This window comes from Plecotus auritus (assembly GCF_963455305.1).
Source record: "Plecotus auritus genome assembly, chromosome: 3".
Taxonomy (NCBI): domain Eukaryota; kingdom Metazoa; phylum Chordata; class Mammalia; order Chiroptera; family Vespertilionidae; genus Plecotus; species Plecotus auritus.
In genome coordinates, this window is record NC_137772.1 from 144811305 (window position 1) to 144833510 (window position 22206).

Here is a 22206-nt window from a genome sequence, read left to right on the forward strand (position 1 = left end):
CTGTGGGAATGTAAAATGACAATTTTAGGTAACAAATTGGCAATTTCTTAGACAAAAAGAAAAGAAAAATTACACATACAACTACTATACAACTGAGAAACTTCACTCCTGTATATTTTCCCAAAGAAATAAAATATTATGTTTATAAAAAAATCTATGCCCAATACTTATAGTAGCTTTATTTGTAATAATTGCAAACTGGAAATATCTAAGATGTTTTTAAATTGGTAACAGATTAAACAAATTGTGGAACACCCATATCATGGAATGCTATTGAGAAACAGTCTATTATATTTAACTAGAGGCCAAGTGCATGGATTCATACACCGTGGGGGTCCCTTGGCCTGGCCTGCACCCTCTAGCAATCCAGGACCACTTGGGGATGTTGGAGAGCCAGTTTCTGCCCAATCTCTGCAGGCCATACTGAGGGACCCCACTGGTGCATGAATCTGTGCACCAGGCCTCTAGTATGCATATAAGATCTTTGATTAATCTCTTCCCACCCTCCCCCCTCCCCTCTACCCTCTGAGGTTCATCAGTCTTTTTCCATGCCTGTGCATTGAGCATCTGCCCCCTGGTGGTCATTGTAAGACATCACACCAGTCAAACAGTCGAATGGTAGAACAGTCACTTAGGCTTTTATATATATAGACTCAATGTGGGGAGGGCGGGGTGTCCCTCAGCCCAGCCTGCACCCTCTCCACTTTGGGACACCTCGGGGGATGTCCAACTGCTGGTTTAGGCCCGATCTCTGTGGGATTGGGACTAAACCAGCAGTTAGACATCCCTCTTACAATCTGGGACTGCTGGCTCCCAACTGCTCGCCTGCCTGCCTGGTTGATAGCCCCTAACCACTTCTGCCTGCCAGCCTGATCACACCCTAACCACTCCCCTGCCAGCCTGATTGCCCCCAACTGCCCTCCCCTGCAGGCCTGGTTGCTCCCAACTGCCCTCCCCTGCAGGCCTGGTCACCCCCAACTGCCCTCCCTTGCCGGCCCGGTCACCCCTAACTGCTCTCCCCTGCAGGCCTGGTCCTGCCAACTTTCCTCCCTCCCCTGCAGGCCCAGTTGCACCCAACTGCCTTCCCTTGCTGGCCTGGTCTCCCCTAACTGCTCTCCCCTGCAGGCCTGGTCCCCCTCAACTGCCCTCCCTCCGCTGCAGGCCCAGTTGCCCACAACTGCCCTCCCCTGCCGGCCATCTTGTGGTGGCCATCTTGTGAACCCATGGGGGTGGACATCTTCGGCAAGGGTGTGACGGTCAATTTGCATATTACCTCTTTATTATATAGGACTAGAGGACCGGTTCACGAAATTTATGCATGGGGGGGTCCCTCAGCCCAGCCCCTGCACCCTCTCCAACCCAGGACCCCTCAGGGGATGTCCGACTGCCGGTATAGGCCTAAACCGAGGATTGGGCCTAACCCGGCAGTCGGACATTCCTCTCGCAATATGGGACTGCTGGCTCTTAACTACTTGCCAGCCTGCCAGCCTGATGGCCCCCAACTGACCTGCCATACCGGCCTGATGGCCCCCAACTGCCCTGCCCTGCTGGCCTGATCGCCCCTAACTGCCTCTGCCTCAGCACCCACCACTGTGGCTTTGTCCAGAAGGAAGTAGGATGTCTGGAAGATGTTTAGTCACCCGGTCTAATTAGCATATTACCATTTTATGAGTCTAGATCAGCCATGGGCAAACTACGGCCCGTGGGCCGGATCCGGCTGTTCTATCCGGTTCTCTTGCTCTCCCCTCCGCTCCTTTACTTTGAATTTATATTAGTTCACACAAACACTCCATCCATGCTTTTGTTCCGGCCCTCCGGTCCAGTTTAAGAACCCATTGTGGCCCTCGAGTCAAAAAGTTTGCCCACCCCTGGTCTAGATAGTTACTGAGCAGTGCATTCTGGGGAACATGGGGAAGTGCCCTTATGACTCAGAGACCAGGGACTCAACAGAAAGCTGGGAGGTCCAGTCTCACTCAGCAGAGGATGGGCCGGGGACCATGAGCGAGGCCTGGACTCTGTTTAGGTCCGAGGAGCCTCCCTCCTCCAGGTACCACTTGCTCAATGGCCTCCTGCACACACCCAGACCCAGGCTCAAACCCCCAACCTTTCAATGTACAGGACAAAGCTCCAACCAATGGAGCTACCCAGCCAGAGCAGTTATTCTTGGCTTTTTTTTTTACTTTTCTATTTTATTTTATTTTTTACTCTTTTTATTAAATCTTTATTGTTGAAAGGTTTACATAGGTCCCCTTTCCCCTCTCATTAACCTTTCCAGCCTACTACCCACCCCCAGGCCCTCACCACCCCATTGTCTGTGTCCAGGGGTGATGCATATATGCACACAGGCCATTGGTTGATCTCTTCCCACCCACCCACCCACCCTCCCCTGCCTTCCCTCTGAGGTCCCACAGTCTGTTCATGTGTCTGTGTCTCTGGGTCTATTTTTGTTCATCAGTGTATTTGGCTCATTAGGTGTTAAAAGTGCTCTGGTTGTGATCACTTGGGTTTTCTAAGATGCAGTCACATCACATAGAAACCTTTTTTCTTTTTCCAAATGTGCTTGTGGACACATTGGGAATATAGATACCAGAAATAGAAGTCTGTGAATAAGTTGGGAATAGGATGCTTTTTCTTTCATGACGTTGTGTACATGATCCTGTGCCCCTGCTGTGTTGAGAACACAGTGCTGAGACCTCTGAACTCATTTTATTCTTTATTGCATTATTTGATTTCTGGAGTTGAATTAAACATGAAAACAGAAGAAAACATACCCTTAGATATACAATCTGAGTTATTACCCGGAGATTTGACACTGAGCATGAGACACCTCTGTTTATTGGTCAGTTTCCTCAACTATGGAACGAAGGTTGAACCTGCCCCTTGGATCCTTAGGAGGTTGGATATGATGCATCCAGAGGGATTAACTGCGCTGGGAGAGTAAGATCGGAAGTCAACAGACACTTGTTTTCTTTACCTGGACAGAGTTAGAAAAACACAACTTTTTATTATAACACCAGGAAGGGCTATGCCTGTGGGAGGAGGTGCAGGGAACCAGAGCTTCCCCCTTGCTCCTGCCCAATCTCTCTTCCTCCATCCCTGCACTGGCCCAGCTGCCTGGTTCAGCCCCTCCCCCCCCCCCATGGTATGCTCAACTCAGGCTCTGGCCCCGTCCATCCCACAGGGAGGAGCATGCGCAGTTTCTTGCAGACATGGAAGCAGCTGTGGAGTAGGGAGGTAGCAGTTTTCCCCCCTGAAGTCCTTGTTGAAGTTTCTGCTCTAGAGCCTCTCACAGCGGTGAGTTCGCGTCCCGGGAGGCTGTGCAGTGGAGGTGACACGTTCCTTTCAGAAGAAACTTAGGATTGAACAGAGCCTGCCAGCTGGTGGCAGGGACCAGGAGGTCTGCCTTGTGCTTGCTCTTTAATCCCCAGTCCCGCTCTGCTATAACCCAGACCATTTCCCCATGGCTCTCTGTTGGCCATCCAGCAATGGGAGCCTGTGGGCCTGGGGTAGAGGGGAGTGGGGGGAGGGGGACTGAGAGGTGCTCCATGCACTTCCTGGTGACCAGTCATCCCTCTGGTCATTTACGTCATGACGGTCCCTGGTCTTTTATAATATAGATTTCTATTATAAACACAGCATCCTGGATGATTCTTCAGGTAATTTTCCTAAGGGAAGAAAGCCAACCCACAGGATACATATCTATATATCTATAGCTATCTATAGAAATATCTGTAGATATCTACATCTATATCTATCTATATATATATACATGTACATATATCTATAGATAGATAGATAATATAATTATCTTGAAATAACAAAATTAGAGAAATGAATTATAGATTACTGGTAGTCAAGTGTTAGGAATGATGGAGGAAAAGGTGGAAATGTGAATGGCTATAAAGGGGCAGCTTAAGGGTTTCTTGTGGTAATGAAAATGTTTTGTATCTTGAAAGTGTCAATGTAAATATCCTGGATGTAATACTGTAGTATGGTTTCACAAGATATTACTGTTGTGGGAAACTGGGTATACATGAAATCTGCCTATATTATTTCTTAAAACAGCATGTAATTCTTTCAAAGTATCAAGTTCAGGAATGACAAAAGAAGTTAAATGAGTGATAGAATTGGAATATCTATTCCCAGGTACCCTACTCTTTTTTTTTTAAAATATATTTTATTGATTTTTTTACAGAGAGGAAGAGAGAGGGATAGAGAGTTAGAAACATCGATGAGAGAGAAACATCGATCAGCTGCCTCCTGCACACCCCACACTGGGGATGTGCCTGCAACCAAGGTACATGCCCTTGACCGGAATCGAACCTGGGACCTTCAGTCCACAGGTCGATGCTCTATCCACCGAGCCAAACCGGTTTCGGCAGGTACCCTACTCTTAACACTACAGTATAATGACCTGCAATATTTTGTCCTGACTAGGTCCTATGTCCTCAGTTTATTTTTACCAACAAAATTTTTTTTTTCATTTTCTGATTGTATTATGATAGTTTCTAGGATTTTTTCCCCTAGATTTTTATTGCAGTTAAATCCAAAAGAACACAGATATGAAACTTTAAGATTTAATGTGTATGTATTTTGGGTATTTTATAGGCAAAGGGTTTCCCATAAAATACCCAAAATACATACACATTATCTCCCAGTTTCCCAAAGAGTTTTATTAAGACTACTATCATGCTCTATTTTATGGGAGAAGCACTTACGAAATGAGTCAGAAAAACCATCTCATTGTATTTTCTCATAAGTCAATTGAGAATAATCACTTCATTGGGCTATGAGGATTAAAGATAAAGTAACCATCACTGTACTTGACACACAATAAAACAAGATAATTTATTTTTCTCCTCTTCTCCCCACATGCCTTTCTCATAATACTATTTAGAACTTGCACAGAATCTTTCCATGGATGTTCTTAAGTGTTCTGACAAAAGGATATATGTTAGCTCAGTCAGAATTTCCAAATGAAGGACTAGAGAATATTTTGGCCACTGGATACCTGATATAAGAGTCATATATAACTGGATGAATATAACTCAGTGTAAGACAGCATTAAAAATGTGAATGCTATAAGATGTTATTTTTTATCTTCAGAATCCGTAACTCCTATTTCAAAATGAGCAATAGCATAATATACTATAGGCTTTTGTCTATAGCTAAATTAACATAGAATTTGCTTTTCAACACAATGAAGGCTTTAATTAAAAACATGGATTCTAATTATGTTGATATATTCATTACATTTCAAAAATTATTTTATGTTATTAAGGTAAAGCTATCATATAGATATATATGTATAGCATATACTATACACATATAGTGTATTTAGTAAGAATATAGATTACTCTCTCTAGATTAGTACATTATTTATCCCTTGAAAGTTTGAAAGTCTTCTTGACAAAACTCAGGCAGTCCTGGAGCCATTTTTTTCTTTTTATCCTCACCCCAGGACATGCTTTTATTGATTAGAGAGAGAGAGAAAAGGAAAGAGAGAGAGAAAGAAAGACAGAGAGAGAGAGAGAGACATCAATGTGAGAATGAAGCATCAGTTTGTTTTCTCCCACACTCACCCCTACCTGGATTGAACCCCAACCTGGGTATGTGCCCTGACTGGGAATTGAACCCACAAGCTTTTGGTGTATGGGACTATGCTCCAACCAACTGATCCATGTTGGCCAGGGCATGGAGCCCTTTTTATCTAACAATGTTTCTCAATTATTTTCCTGATTGTGATTTTTTTTCTAATAAACATAAAGCTAATTTTGCAATTTTTAAAAATATGAATGGTGTTTTTCTCACTAGATTTCTCATACTATTTAGCACAGCTTTATATACTTATTAATTTGTAAAAGTTTTAGTTCTTTTTTTTACAAGTAGCTTCATTTTCTAACATTTCACTTTATTAATAAAATGAAAAAATAAAATGTAAGGCTAAAAAATACTACACATAAATCCTTATACCATAAATAAAACTATCCTGGGCCTAATAAATTTATTTTTTATTTTTCAATTATAGCTGACATTCAATATTATTTTATATTAGTTTCTGGTGTATAGATTAGTGGTTAGACATTTATGTAGTCACCATGCATAGTTATTACAATATTAATAACTACATTCCCTACGCTGTACTCTACATACTTATGACTATTTTGTAACTACCATTATGTACTTATTTATCCCTTCACCTTTTTCACCTAGTCCCACAATCTTGCTTCCATCTGGCAATTATCAGTATATTTTCTGTTTCTATGAATCTGTTTCTGTTTTGTTTATTCATTAATTTTGTTCTTTAGATTCTGCATGTAGGTGAATTTATATGATATTTGTCTTTCTTCATCTCACTTATTTCACTCAGCATAATACCCTCTAGGTTCATCCATGTTGGCACAAATAATATCTTATTTTTTTATAGCCAAGTAATACTCCAGTGTATATTATGTACCACATCTTCTTTATCCAGTTGTCTATTACTGGGCACTTAGGTTGCTTCTATGTCCTGGCTATTATAAATAATTCTGCAATAACATAGAGGTGCTTTTTAATGACTCTATAGTTTGGGACCAGCCTTTCCTTCAATTTGGTTCAGTTTAAACTTATCTATAGACAAATTTCCTTAAGGTTTCTGTCATATCCTATCTAAGAAAGAGGGAATATGCTAATTGACCATCACGCCCTCACAAAGATGGCGGTGCCCACAGCCACAAGATGGCAGTGCCCAGTCCCCTCAGCCCCACCGGTGGCAGCAGGTGTGCAGAGCAGCTGGGCCCGCCCCCAGGCCGGTCCAGCCGCTCCGCACACCTGCCTCCGGAGTCCCCCAGTCCCCTCAGTCCCCCAGCCTCCCAGGGCCGGCCCAAGGCACAGGCAAGCCTCGGATGGTGGCTGCCCAGCCACCCAGGGCTTGCCTGAAGTGCAGGCAAGCCTTGGATGGCAGCTGCCCAGATGCCCAGGGCCGCCTAAGGCTCAGGTAACCAGGGCCGGCTGAGGCTTGCGCTGCCGGCAGTGGCAGCAGCAGAAGTGTGATGGGGGCGTCACCTTCTCCTGATCACCAGGTCGCCTCCTGCCCCTGAGGGCTCCTGGACTGTGAGAGGGGGAAGGCCAGGCTGAGAGACCCCTGCCCTCCAGTTCATGAATTTTCATGCACTGGGCCTCTAGTGAATATACAATCTCTTTCAGTATTCAGTTAGGATCGTTTTAGTACATTGCTGGAAAGTAGTTATGTGTCTGTGCAGTTATGTGTCTATGCCTTTTGTCTACAGTTTTTCCTTCCTGTTTCTTATGTCTTTAACCCCCTTATAATCCCATCACTATTAATAAAGATCTCACCTCAATTTATGTTCTTTCTCAGCCCCCCCTTTTTCTTTCTTTCTTCCTTCCTTTTCTTTCTTCCTTCCTTTTCTTTCTTCCTTCCTTTTCTTTCTTTCTTTCTTTCTTTCTTTCTTTCTTTCTTTCTTTCTTTCTTTCTTTCTTTTTCTTTCTTCTTTCTTCCTACAAGGAACAAAGACTCACTTGAACCATCTCAGGTAACTGGTTTTTATATGGGTACATACTGCAGTCTTACAGAAAACCACAAACAGACCAAAATACATATAGGCCTCTTATGGAGAGCAACTGGGAATTTAAAGGTCATCAGAAATTCAAATTCCTATTTATCATGGTTCATTTATCAATGAACTTCTCTCAGTCATTACATTTCTGCTCTTCTCTGGGTGTCTGAGCTCTTTATATGTTTCATCTCAAGTGCTCAATAACAAGTGGCTCAGTCTCATGTATCCAAATTCTAAGTTTCTAAAAGATACGTCTAATTGCCCTAAATCATATTTTTACTAGGACTGCCAAAGTCATAGGGAGTGGAGGGACCTCAATTTTCTTCATGTTTTACATTAAAAGAGTTGTTATTTCCTATGTATTTTGTGTGTACAACACTTAGATCTCTATGACAGGTCTTTGTTCTAGATGACATTGCCTTTAGCCCAACTATTACACTGCCTTTCACGTGATTTTCATACCTATATCTTCTCACTGGGTCTACACCTGCCCAGCACCTCCCTCTGAACCACCAGAAAGGTGAACAAATGTGTCCAATACCAAATTAAGCTTGAAACATTGTTGGGAGAACTGTGCTATTTTGGCCACATCATGAGTATGGGGTTTTTAGAAAGAAATAATCTTGGGGAAAGAAGAAGGAAGCAGGAGAAGAGTAAAACCAAATATGAGATGGATTAACTTCATGAAAGAAGGCTTAGTCATGAGCCTACAGGAGTTGAACAGGGCTATTAAGGACAGACCATTGTGGACATCACTCATTCATACAGTCACCAGGAGTTGGAGTCAATTTAATGACAAGTAACACAAACACATTCTTGCTCCTTCAATGTATCATCCAGGACACTATAACTAATTTTAAGGAATGAGGATTATGCATCTGTATGAAAATAGCATAGAGGAGCAAGAAGTAATAATTGGAAAAATTATAGACTTTAGATTCAGGTAGACTATATCTAGAATATTGGTTCTTGAGTGAGTTATTTACCTCTAAAATGGTTGCTTAATTTCTGAAAGCTTATGTATTTTCTGAAATTGTGGATTTCTGTAGTTAGAATACCAACATTGTCCAAGTAAGAGGCCAACAAATCTGACAAGATTGCATGTTCTTTCATGAATTTGGAAGAGCCCAGAGACTAGTCTGGCTTTTGGCCTAACTGCTAAGAAATTCTATTTGTTAGCACACTTAGCATAATTTCAATGTTACTATTACATTCTGTAATATTATTGCTGGTTTTTTTTTTGCATAATTACTATTTTACAAACATATTTTTCACTTCACAATGTTTATTGGACATGCAAATAAGACCTAGGTGGTAAGTAGGACAAATATTGTTACAGATATTTACACTAAAATATTACATCTATGGGTTCAAGAATGCCACTGAGGTTAACTGGCTTATCTGTTTATCATCCTGAAAACAAATATTTTCAGCCTGGAATGAGAACACTGCTATCTTCAGGGTTTTTCCAATATGAGTGAGCTTTGTGCTCTTTGTGGCATCTGAACAGTAATGTGTTGTGGTTAGTCAAAACTCCAGTGGCTGTCATCAGTGGAAAAGGTGGTGTAGAGGAAATTAACTTGAGGCAAGGAAATAATAATGGCTTGAAACATGGATTTTTATTTTTATGTAGAAAGTAATTTTCTGAGTCTATAATAGCATTTGTGGTACCATTCATTGGAGATTTGGTTTCAACAAAATTTCCAACTACAGATGTTATTAATTTCCTTCAGAAACCACAGACAACAACATATTGCAGGATTGTTAATTTGTTTCTTACAAAATATCATACAAAATTGTATTTTGAGTGAGGAAATGGCAAAATAAAACAACTAGAAACAAATAATTGTTGTGAAAACTGGATACTCTTTAATGGAAAACTTTGGTTTCAAATTAAAAATTGAATTTTATGGTAACTGAAAACTAACAGCAAATGTGTTTTCTCATGTAGAGTCTTATGTCCAGTGCCCTACATATTATTACCCCTTTTATTTATGTTACAAAAATTTATTTAGTTTTTGGCAAAATAATATTTATCAGTTATTAGCTTAGCTACTAATATTACTCAAAATTTATATTTAAAATAGGGCAATTTATATGGTATATATCTTTAGAAATATTAAAAAAACTTTAGATTTTATTTATAGTAGCAAATGCTTTCTTATATAATAACAACCCCCTCATCCCAACAAATTTTTCAGAAAAGACACTGTCTTTGACAATTCATAGTAACAGTCACATGTCAATGAGTTGCTGATTCCAATAAACTGTATGGCTGAACCTTGACCAGGCTTATGTCTAGAATATACAATTAAACAGTTAGGACACTGAAACTGGTCTTTAGGCCCTTGTGTGAAATCAGACTGATATGACCCATGGTCTGAAACAGCTATCATCAAGTCACAGAGAGACATTGACACAATTGCCTCAGGAAATCTGCATGTATAGTTGGGATTCTGAAACTATGAACTGAATCTATGAAGAAATTTTTCATGTGCTTGTAAGTTTTTCAATAGATTACAGGGAAGACATGTAATGTCCTAGCATATTTTAAAACAGATTTTTATAGACTTCACAGAAGAAGGAAGAGGAAGAGAGATAGAAACATCAATGATGAGAGAGAATCATTGATCACTGCCTCCTGCACGCCCCCTACTGGGGATCCAGCCTGCAACCCGGGCATGTGCCCTTGACCAGAATCAAACCTGGGACTCTTCAGTCCTCAGGCTGATGCTCTATCCACTGAGCCAAACCTGCTAGGGCTGAAATGACATGGTATTGAAAGGGAGGTATTAGAAGAGAGTGTTTCTAAGTAAAGTTAGAATGATTATAGGTCCCCATAGATCAGGCTTTAAATTAAATAAAATGTCCAGTGGAAAAATAAATTACTTGGTGTGAATTCATCAAAGTGAAATCAAAGTGGAGAAAGGAATGTCCATGATTCAAACATTCTTTGTTTTAGATACCGTAAATGGTGTGGAAAGAGCTATCAGGACACAATTATGTATATTGGGAAGTTCTTACACCCATTTTATGCCATAATTGAAAAACTATAAGATATGAATAATGATTGGGGTGACAGAAAAACTCAGTGGAAAGAAAAAAAAAATCTATGATACAGAAGCTATAGTGTCAAAAAAGACTGTGAGAAAATCTTACTACAACACCAAAGGGAGAATTCAGGGTAACTTCTCATGGTCTGGGTTTATTTAAACCCTACTTAGTGAACAATTGGGCAAGTGGGAATGGCAGCAGATATTACACAAAATAGAAAATTATAATAATAAAAACTTCACTGTAAGAATTGTTTGCCTAAAGATTTAAAGAGATCTATTTAGTTACTATATCTCTTTTTAGCTATGTAACCTAGTCCATAAAGGACTAAATTACTTTACTTGGACTGTTGAATTTGCCACAGAGAAGGTATACTCTTTCTGGGATTATGATTTGCCTGAATAATAAACTATTGGACGTGATAATATTGTGTTACTTCTTCTACCTCCCGGATGATTTTATCGTGTCCCTATAATTGGTGTTCACTTTTTTAGTGTATCAGATTATTAAGAATATATTATATCAAATCTGTCAGGTTGGCAGTAATTTGGAATATTTAGACTGAATGGTGAACCAAGCTGTTATTCCCAGTTTTACATAAATTTAAGATTCTAAATTGCAAAATATAAGGGAAAAATGTGTTTCACATTCATGCTTACTTCATTTCATACCAAATTTCCAAATTTAGAGTCAAATGACACTTTTAGTAAGCACTTTGTAAACTTTTGCTTAACCAAATTTTCTTCTATTCATTAAACTTTATAAATGTTTTTGGAGTGTTTCAGATTTTAAAGTCTCAGATTGGATTCCGAGTTTCTTAAAACAATTATGTCTATGTACTTTTCTTTTAAAATATGTGAAAACAGTGCATAAAATTATAGCACCGAGCATATCAGATAACTGTGTAAAGCCAATGCCCATGTGACTAGCATCCAGGTTGGAAAGAAACTTGCTACCTGCCCAGAAGTAATACCTCATGAGATTTTGCTTGATCACCCCTTCCATCCTCAAGAGTAACTACTATGCTAACTTTTATGGTAATTAGCTTTGTACTTTTAATATTTTTACCAGCTAGCATATATCCCAAAAGGATTCTACTAAAAACACATATGCTGACTGTGGTCATTACTTCTTTGTTTATATTCCTCTTTTCACCAACTTCTATACACTGAAAGTTTTTGTTTGCACCCACCACCTCTGCCTCCATGCATATGTTGACACCCCAAACCCAGTGTGAAGTGTGTATATGATTAGGTCATGAGGACAGAGGGCTCTTCTGAATGGAATCTGTGCCCTTGCTGAAAAGACCCTGGGGACAGTGCGGTGGTCACATTGTAAGGTATGTAAATATTAAACCCATTATATTGTACACCAGAAATTAATAGAACATTGTACACTTAAATATAAAGAGATAGATAGATAGATAGATAGATAGATAAATAAATAAATAAATAAATAAATAAATAATAAATAATAAATGGCAAAAACAACTCCTCCAACAGAAAGACCCAGAAGAGCTCCTCTGTCCCTTCCTCCAGTGAGGGCACGACAGGAAGATGCAGCCTGTCAACCAGGAAGCAGGCTCTCGCCAGACACTGGATCTGCTAGCACCTGAATCTTGGACCTTCCAGCCTCCAGGACTGTGAGAATAAGTGTTTGTTTCTTGGCACCCATTCTATAGTATTTTTGTGTTTTATGAAAACCCATGGACTAAGACACTCTCCATCTATATGTCCCTAAAAAGATATAATACTGTATCTTTTTATAAATGTAATCATATTATATATTTTATTTTTGTTTGCATCTTTCAATCAATATTGTTTTTATAATACACATATTTACATGTGGAGTTCAGTACATTTAATTGTTGTATGTTTGTATGGCTATTTAATAATTTGCCATTCTACTAGTGATATATATTGAATTGTTCTAGTACTAAAATGCTGCTATAGATATTTTGACATTTATTCTGATGGACATGTATGTGTCTGTGTTTCCCTAGATTGTCCACCTCAGAGTAGACTTGTTAGGTCATGGGTATTAATATCCTCAAATGTACTACATAAAGCCAAATGGTTGTCTAAAGAAGTTGTACTTATTTACACTTCTACTGAAAGGGCGGGGAGAGACTGACTCCATGTTCCTTTTGTTCCATGTCCTCCACCTCATGGAGTCAGGTTCCCGCCCTAGAACCTCTCCAAGAGCCCAACCCACACTTTTGAATTAGCCAATAGAAATGCAAGAGGAAAGTAAGCCGCACCCTGCCCCCATGTGCATCCTGACCCTGACCAATCAGTGGAGGCCACACTACCTCACCCCTCCTACCTCTCCCAGGCCCCCTATAAATCAGCGAGTTTGGGGTCTGGGGCTCTCTCTCTCCACCTCGCCGCTGTGCTGGTGTGTGTGTGTGGGACTGAGCTCGAGCTAGCTCGATTAAAGGCTCTTTGCTTTTGCATTGGACTCGGCTCCCTGGTGGTATTTGGGGATCACGAAATCTGGGCATAACACTACTAGGAGTGTTGCAGAGAACTTATTCCTTTCCTTAGCCAATATTTCTTACTTTGTTTCCTGCCAATCTATTGTGTGTACGTTGTAGAATTGCATTAAATTTTCCATTTTTCTAATGAGTCTAAATTTCATTTTCTGTTAGTTGATCATTTGGATTTCACCTTTTTTTATTTTGAAATTATTATAGAATTAAAGAGGAGTTGTGAAGAAACTTCACAACTTTCTGTTTTCATATAAGCTTTACTCTCTTTTCCAAAATGTTGACATTTTAAATAGCTATAGTAAAAATAAAAACAAATTAATTTTGGTACAACAATACTGACAAATTATTGTGGGAACCCCTTTCACGTCCCTCGTGGTTCAGGGTTCCGGTTCAGAGTTCGGGTTCTGGAAAAGGCCGCACACAAATGAAAGAGACTAGAAAAATATTAATTTCGGAAATGGGGGCCAGATGGAAGCCCACCTCTAGTGGGAGGACTACGCCTTGCCATCCCTTTTATTCAGGTTTGGGATACACCCATTGCCCTTAGGCAGGTAATTCCAGTAACAGGCAGATTATCTTATCAGTAAGGATTTACATGATTATTTCGTGGGGAAGTTGCCTCAGTTACCATTGTCTTAATTAGATAGGGAGTGGTTGGCTCTGACCTTTCAGAGCTTCAACGTTGACCAGCCTTCCAGGTTCCTTGTCCACATCTTTCTATTAGTGAGACAATGATTGGTTTCTGGCAAATTATAGATTTTTATTTTGATTTTAACAATTTTTCTACTAATGTCATTATTCTAGTTAATCCAGAATAGTACATTGCATTTAGTCATAAAATCTACTTAAATCTGTGAGAGTTTCTCAGTTTTTTTTCCCTCTTTTTAAAAAATTACTTCTATACTTTTGAAGAATTCTGGTAAGAAATTTTGTAAAATTACTTCAGTTAAGGTTTGTCTAATGTTTTCCCATGACAGCCTGGAGTTATACATTTTGGGGAAGAATAGTACAGAGGTGAAGTGTCACTATTAATTCCTATCAGAGGTTACATAATATCAATATGAATTGTTTCTGGTAATGTTAGCTTAATCATTCTAAATTGTTGTGAGCCAGGTTTTTCTACATCAAGGACAATCTTTTACTCTCCATTTTCTATTTCTTTAAAGGAAATCACTAAGTTTAGCCCACACTTAAGAGGGACAGAGTTAAACTTCACTCATAGAGGTAGGAATATAAAAATATTTATGGAGATAAGTTAAACCATCACAATCAATAATCTGTGAAGCTGTTAAAATGTTCATTAATTTCAGCATTCATCAGTAGATTTTGCATTCAACAATTATTACTGTGGTTTTCTAATGGTGATCCTTTACTATTTTTATTCCTTCTACCCTTATTATTTGGAATTATTCTGGAAATAAAATATGTCTCTTCTTCTGTGTTCTTTTTTTAAATTTAATCATTTAGTTATATAAATGTGGGCTTAGATATTTATTTTATTTTTTTGTTTATAACCCAATATTGTCATTATTTATTTTGTTGCCAGAATTGTTTTAGCTTTGGTCATTGGAGGTCTCTTGGCACCTCCTCTATGTATTAGAGGAGGCCCGGTGCATGAAAATTCATGCACTGGAGGGGGGGTCCCTCAGCCCGGCCTGCCAACCCTTACAGTCCGGGAGCCCTCAGGGACGGGAGACAACCCTGTGGTCAGGGGAAGGCGATGCCCCCATCACACCTATGCTGCTGCCACTGCTGGCAGCTCAAGCCTCAGCCGGCCCTGGTTACCTGAGCCTCGGGGGGCCCTGGGTAGCTGGGGCCTGAGGGGACTGGGTGCCACCATCCTGTGGCTGTGGGCGCCCCCATATTTGCATATTCCCTCCTTATTGGCTGTGGGTGGCATCCAATTAGCATATTCCCTCCTTATTGGCTGTGGGTGCTGCCATCTTTAAGGGCATGCCAGTCAATTAGAATATTCCCTTCTTATTGGCTACGGGCACTGCCATATTTGAAGGCGGGGCAGTCAATTAGGATATTCCCTCTTTATTAGATAGGATAAAATTGATTTTGAGAGAGGGCGAGTGAGGGAAAAAGAGAGAAACATCAGTGTGAGAGCTAAACATCTATCAGCTGCTTCCTGCCTGATCCCTGAGCCTGCAATCTAGGCATGTACCCAGGCAGGGAATCAAACCAGCAACTTTTTGGTGCACAGGACAATGACCAAACAATGGAGTCACACTGGTCAGGGCCCTTCTTACTCTTTGATAATGCAAAATCATACAGGATTGTCTTGTATTTTCCCTACTCCAGGCTTAGAATCAACTATTTTTCTGAGGAATTTTGGTTCCCTTTATCAACAAATGATATTTAGAAACCAAGGTCTTAGTACTTGATGTGCTGGTTGCTATTGGGGTGCTTCTAAATCTTCTAAGTGAGCAGAGGTAGCAATAAATGCATATGTGCTAACCTGTGTAAAATGTATATTTATAATTGCTTCTGTATCTATTTGTTATGTAGTAAGGTAAAAATGCATCTACATTGAGAATCAGTTAAGGCAAGTTTAAAATGTTGTGGCAAAGCAAAACTCTGAAGTAGATTCAATTACCAGTTTTAATGTAAATAATAGTTAAAATAGCAAACAAATATTGTAAGAATATATCTCACCACCAACTGTTTACTGTTTCATTTACTAAATATTTTAGCATAACAGCAAGTAGAGAAACACTATTAATATTTTTTTTTGAAATAGCAAACATGTTAAACAAAATTATAACCATAAATTTAATTTATATTAATACATTGAAAGTAGTATTATAATTGGATACTTTGAATGAGGAGGATATTTTATATATGAATGGTAACATCTAATACAACCATCATCTGCTATTTAATCTTTCTTTAGACAATCAACTTAGCTTTTTCAGTACTAAAACAAGAGCAAGAGCAGATGTTGATTTCAATTATAAATACAAGTGTTTGGTACATTTAACATGTACTGCTGCTTACAGTTGTATATAATTATGTTTTTATGAACATTGTGACACTGACAGTTGGCAGAATTTCTGTATAGCATAACATGTATTTATGAATTCAGGTTGCTATAAAATATCTCCCTCTGAGGTGAAGTGAAAATTTTAAATCATTGCTAAACTAAACTTTGATTTAATTTTATGACAATGTTAACAAAAAATCTAGAGGCATAATCCACATAGCTTTCTAGAAGGCATTCAATAAAATTTAAAACATTGGTAAAAACAGATATTAATTAAATTTGAATTAGAAGCACTTGTTAATTATGAATTAAATAATATTCATTATGTTTAAACTAGAGGCCCGGTGCACAAAATTTATGCTCGGGGAAGGATGTCCCTCAGCCCAGCCTGCACCCTCTACAATCTGGGACCCCTCGGGGGATGTCTGACTGCACAGGGACTGGGCCTAAACCAGCAGTAGGACATCCCCCTCACAATCTGGGACTGCTGGTTCCCAACCGCTCACCTGCCTACCAGCCTGATCACCCCCTAACTACTCACCGGCCAGCCTGATCAATGCCTAACTGCTCCCTTGCCAGCCCAATTGCCCCAAACTGCCTTCCCCTGCTGGCCCGGTAACCTGCAACTGCCCTCCCCTGCCAACACGGTCACCTCTAACTGCCTTTCTCTGCTGGTCCAGCCACTCCTAACTGCCCTTCCCTGCTGGCCTGGTCGCCCCCAAGTGCCCTCCCCTGCCAGCCTGGTTACCCCTAACTGCCCTTCCCTGCTGGCCTGGTTGCCCCCAACTGCCCTCCCCTGCTGGCCTGGTCCCCCACAACTACCCTCCCCTGCTGGCTATCTTTGACCACATGGGGACGGCCATCTTGTGCGAGGGTGTGAGGGTTAATTTGCATATTACCTCTTTATTATATAGGATTAGGAACTATGAAGCCTTGTATGTATTGGGAAAATCAATCAATTTTGCATTTAAATTGCTTTCTTTGATAGTTAGAAAATATCTGAGTTAAAATCTCAGTTTTAGAGCCTATTAACTTCCTATACCAGTTTCTACACCTGGTCAATAAAATATCTGTCAAATTGGGAACATTTAATAAGAAAATTTAGACTACTTCTCTTCTACAGTGCACAATAAGCACCTGTTGCATAATTAAAATGAGAGGAAGAAAGATAATGGCATTGAAAAAAGGAAAAGGGAGATTTTGCAGAGGGACTGAAGAGAAAAAAGAGGTAAGTGGAAGGTGGGAGGTGAATAGGAAGATGGGAGGTGAATAGGGTGGAAAGGCAATCAAAGCCTCATACACAAGATTTTGTCTTGGTTATAAAGTGGAGTCCACAAGCTGTGAGCAGATTAATTGTAGGAAACCAAGCAAAGTCACAGGTACTTCAGTGTCAGCACCGCATTACAGAGGGTCTTCTCCCAGACTCTTTATGGAACTTACTAACATTTAAAAATTTTTAAATCAACATACAGTAAAATGGATTTTCTATTTAGTGTATGGTTCTATCAAATTCGACACAAGTATAGTTTTGTGAAAGCACCACTATACTCAGAATATGTAATAGTTTTACCACCCCAAAGAAAGAACATCTCCCTCATACTCTCTATCCATGTGCAGTCTTATTTTCCCTTTTAATCCCTGGCAACCACTGATCACCCTCCACCATGTCATTGTGTCTTTTCCAGCATGTCATGAAAATTGAATCTTGATATATATAGCTATTGAAACTTGATTATTTTATTTATCAAATGCATTTATGATACATTCATGTTACTGTATGAATGAATTGCTTGTTAATTTTTTGTTGCCGTGTAGTATTCTACTATATAGATGTACTGCAGTTTTGTTTATTGATTCAGTTAGGAAAGGACATTTGAGTTGTTTCCAGGTTAGAGCTATTATGGGTAAAGTTGCAATTAACATTTTGAACTGATTTGTGTGTAAATATGACTTTTTATATCCTTTGTGTAAATAAGAAAGAGTGATATTGCTGGGTCACTCTTTTTTATAGACTAAGTGGATGTTTAACCTTCTAAGAAACTGCCACACTCTTTTGTAGAGGTGCTACCCCATTTTCCATCTCCACTAGAAATTTATGAGAGATCTAGTTTCTCTATGTCCTTGCCACCATGACAGTCTCATTTTTTTTATTGTTATTGTTTTAATTTTATCCACTCAAATAGGCATGTTTTAGTCTATCGTGATTGTAATGTACATTTCCCTAATGTATAGTGATGTTTAGCAATTTTCAGGAGCTTATTTTCTCACTATCGAGATTTGAGAGTTCTTTACCTATTTTTGTATACATGTTCTTTGTCATATATATGATTTGAAAATATTTTATGACTATGTGCTTCATTTGTTTAAACATGTTTTCGCAGAACAGAAGTTTAGTTCATCTTATTTTTCTTTAAGAATTTTTCTTTTTGTAGCATATCATATCAAAGAATCCTTTGAATAACCCTAAGTCACAAATATTTTCTTACATCTTTTTCTAAAGTATCACTTTACATTTAAAGTTTTAAAGTTAAAATTTTAGCCCTGGCCCAGCCAGCATGGCTCAGTGGTTGAGTGTAAACCTATGAACCAGGAGGTCATGGTTAGATTATGGGGGGGCGGGGGGACATGCCTGAGTTGCTGGCTCAATTCCTAGTGTGAGTCATGCAGGCAGCAGCCCATCAATGACTCTCTATTATCATTGGTGTTTCTTTCTCTCCCCCTCCCTCCACCCCTTTCACTCTCTCCTAAAACCAATGGAAAATATATCCTCAGGTGAGGATTAACAAACAAACAAAAATTTACATTTTAAATTTAGCTCTATAATTGATCTAGAGGTAATTGCAGTGTAACTGCAATTATACTGATATAGTAAGCTGTGAGATTTAGTTGAAGGTATTTTATTTATGTATTTATTTCTGCCTATGAAATATGCTTTATTGGGCCCCACTTAAAAATATTTTTATTGACTTCAGAGAGGAAGAGAGAGATAGAAACATTAATGATGAAAGAGAACCATTGATTGGCTGCCTCCTGCATGCCCTACACTGGGGACTGAGTTGGCAACCTGGGCAAGTGTCCTGACCTGTAATTGGACTATGACTTCCTGGTTCATAGACTGATGCTCAACCACTGAGCCATGCTGATCTGGCTGGCACCATTTTTTTGAAAGGCTATATATAGGGTAGTATATAGCATTATCATTAATTTTTATGAGTTAACTTTGTGATCTTATGATGATACTGTTGTAATTAACTTTTAATTAATAATAGGAAAAGAGCAAAGGGAAGTCTAGACATTCCAGGCATGTTATTTGGGCAGCTTAACCAGGAAACTACAGCTTTACATCCCCTGGAATCCAACAAAGGGAAGATAGATGCCTGCCCAATAAAGTTGAGATAACAGGGAAGATACTTGCCTGTCAGTTACATTTGAAAACAGGGGTCATTGGCCAGAATTAGCATGGCCACTACAAGCATAAGAAAATTTGGAATATTTAATCCCATGAACAAAGAAGTTAACTATATATATATATATATATATATATATACATATACACATACTAGTAAAAGGGTAATATGCTAATTAGACTGGGAGACCTTCCAGACATCCTTCTTGACAAAGCCATGGTGGTGGGGCTGAGGCAGAGGCGGTTAGGGACAATCAGGCCAGCAGGAGAGGGCAGTGGGGGAGAGCAGGCCAGCAGGGCGTGCAGTTGGAGGCAAGCAGGCCGGTGGGGGGGGGGCAGGTGGGGGCAAGCTGGGCGGCGGGGGATGGCAGTTGGAGGCGAGCAGGCAGGCAGGGGGGGGCAGTTGGGGGCAGAGTGGTTAGGGGCGATCAGGCAGGCAGGCAGGTAAGCAGTTAGGAGCCAGTGGTCCTGGATTGCGAGAGGGATGTCGGACTGCCGGTTTAGGCCTGATTCCTGTGGTACCAGGCCTAAACTGGCAGTCGGACATCCCCCGAGGGGTCCCAGATTGGAGAGGGTGCAGGCTTGGCTGAGGGACACCCCCCCCATGCACGCATTTCGTGCACCGGGCCACTAGTGTGTGTGTGTGTGTGTGTGTGTGTGTGTGTGTGTGTGTGTGTGTATATATATATATATATATATTATAGGCCTGGTGCATGAAATGCGTGCACTTGGGGGGATCGCTCGGCCCAGCCTGCACTCTCTCGCAGTCGGGGAGCCCTTGGGGGATGTCCAAATGTGAGCTTAGGCCCACGGGGAAGAGGCCTAAGCTGGTAGTTGGATATCATTAGCTCTGCCGCAGAGGCAGGAGAGGCTCCCGCCACTGCTCTGCGCTCACCAGCTGTGAGCCTGGCTTCTGGCTGAGCAGTGCTCCCCCTATGGGAGCGCACTGACCACCATGGGGCAGCTCCTACATTGAGTATCTGTCCCCAGGTGCTCAGTGCACTTCATAGTGACCAGTTGTTCCGCTGTCGGGCTGAAACTGGCTCTCCGACATTCCCTGAGGGATCCAGATTGTGAGAGAGCGCACGCCAGGCCAATGGACCCCACTGGTGCATGATCAGGGCCTGGGAGGGAGGTGGGAGGTAGGCCAGCTGGGGAGGGACCACAGGAGGGCTCCAGGGCATGTCCGGCCCATCTTGCTCAGTCTTGATCAGCCGGACCCCAGCAGCAAGCTAACCTAGCAGTCGGAACATCTCCCCCCTGGTGGTCAGTGCATATCACAGCGACTGATAGGTCAACTGTCTGCCCTCTGGTAGTCAGTGTGGATCATTGCATTTGTTCGACCAGTTGACTGTGTGCCCCCTGGTGGTCAGTGCACGTCATAGTGAGCAGTTGAGCAGCCTTAGCATATCATTAGTATATTATGCTTTGATTGGTTGAATGGCCAACTGGACGACCGGACACTTACCATATTAGGGTTTTATTATATAGGATTTTTTTTTTATTGTTTTAAGTATTACATATGTCTCCTTTTTACCTGATTGACACCCCCCCCCCACCACTCTCAATGCCAAGGGCAAGCCCCCACCACCCCAGTGTCTGTGTCTATTGGTTATGCTAATATGCATGTATATAAGTCATTTGGTTGATCTCTAACCACCCTCTCCCCTGCCATTTGTCTTTGGATCTACATATGAGTGAGATCATGTGATATATATCTTTCTCCAACTGGCTTATTTCACTTAATACCATCCATGATGTTGCAAATGGTAAAAGTTCCTTCTTTTTTATAGTGGTGTAGTATTCCATTGTGTAGATGTACCATAGTTTTCTAATCCATTCATCTGATGATGGGTACTTGGGATGTTTCCAAATCTTAGCTATTGTAAATTGTGCTGCTGTGAACATAGAGGTGCATATATCCTTTCTGATTGGTGTTTCTGGTTTCTTGGGATATAGTCCTAGAAGTGGGATTATTGGGTCAAATGGGAGTTCCATTTTTAACTTTCTGAGGAAACTCCATACTGTCTTCCACAGTGGTTGTACCAGTCTGCATTCCAACCAGTGGTGCATGAGGGTTCCTTTTTCTCTACATCCTCACCAGCACTTGTCGTTTGTTGATTTGTTGATGATAGCCATTCTGACAGGTGTGAGATGGTACCTCATTGTTGTTTTGATTTGCATCTCTCAGATGATTGGTGTCTTTGAGCATGTTTTCATATGTCTCTCGGCCTTCTATATGTCCTCTTTGGAAAAGTGTCTATTTAGGTCCTTTGCCCATTTTTTTGATTGGATTGTTTATCTTTCTTTTGTTAAGTTGTATGAGTTCCCTGTAAATTTTGGAGATTAAACCCTTATCTGAAATAGTATTGGCAAATATGTTCTCCCATGCAGTGGGTTTTCTTGTTGTTTTGTTGATGGTTTCGTTTGCTGTGCAGGTTTTTATTTTGATGTAGTCCCGTTTGTTTATTTTCTCCTTAGTTTCCATTGCCCTAGGAGCTGTATTGGTAAAGATATTGCTACAACATACGTCTGATATTTTGTTGCCTATGAAGTCTTTTAAGATTTTTATGGTTTGCCATCTTATATTTAAGTCCTTTAGCCATTTTGAATTTGTTTTTGTGTATGGTGTAAGTTGGTGATCTATTTTCATTTTTTTACATGTATCTGACTAAATTTCCCAGCACCATTTATTAAATAGACTGTA

At 40.3% G+C, this 22206-nt stretch overlaps 1 pseudogene across 1 annotated transcript in view; it reads left to right on the forward strand.

Moving 5' to 3' along the window:
* Positions 1-1907: 1907 nt before the first annotated feature.
* Positions 1908-22206, forward strand: part of LOC308244196 (dnaJ homolog subfamily A member 1-like) — a 39529-nt pseudogene continuing 19230 nt past the window's right edge. The window contains exon 1 of the transcript in view: positions 1908-2047. The product of the transcript in view is annotated as a dnaJ homolog subfamily A member 1-like (transcript). The remainder of the gene's footprint in view (positions 2048-22206) is intronic.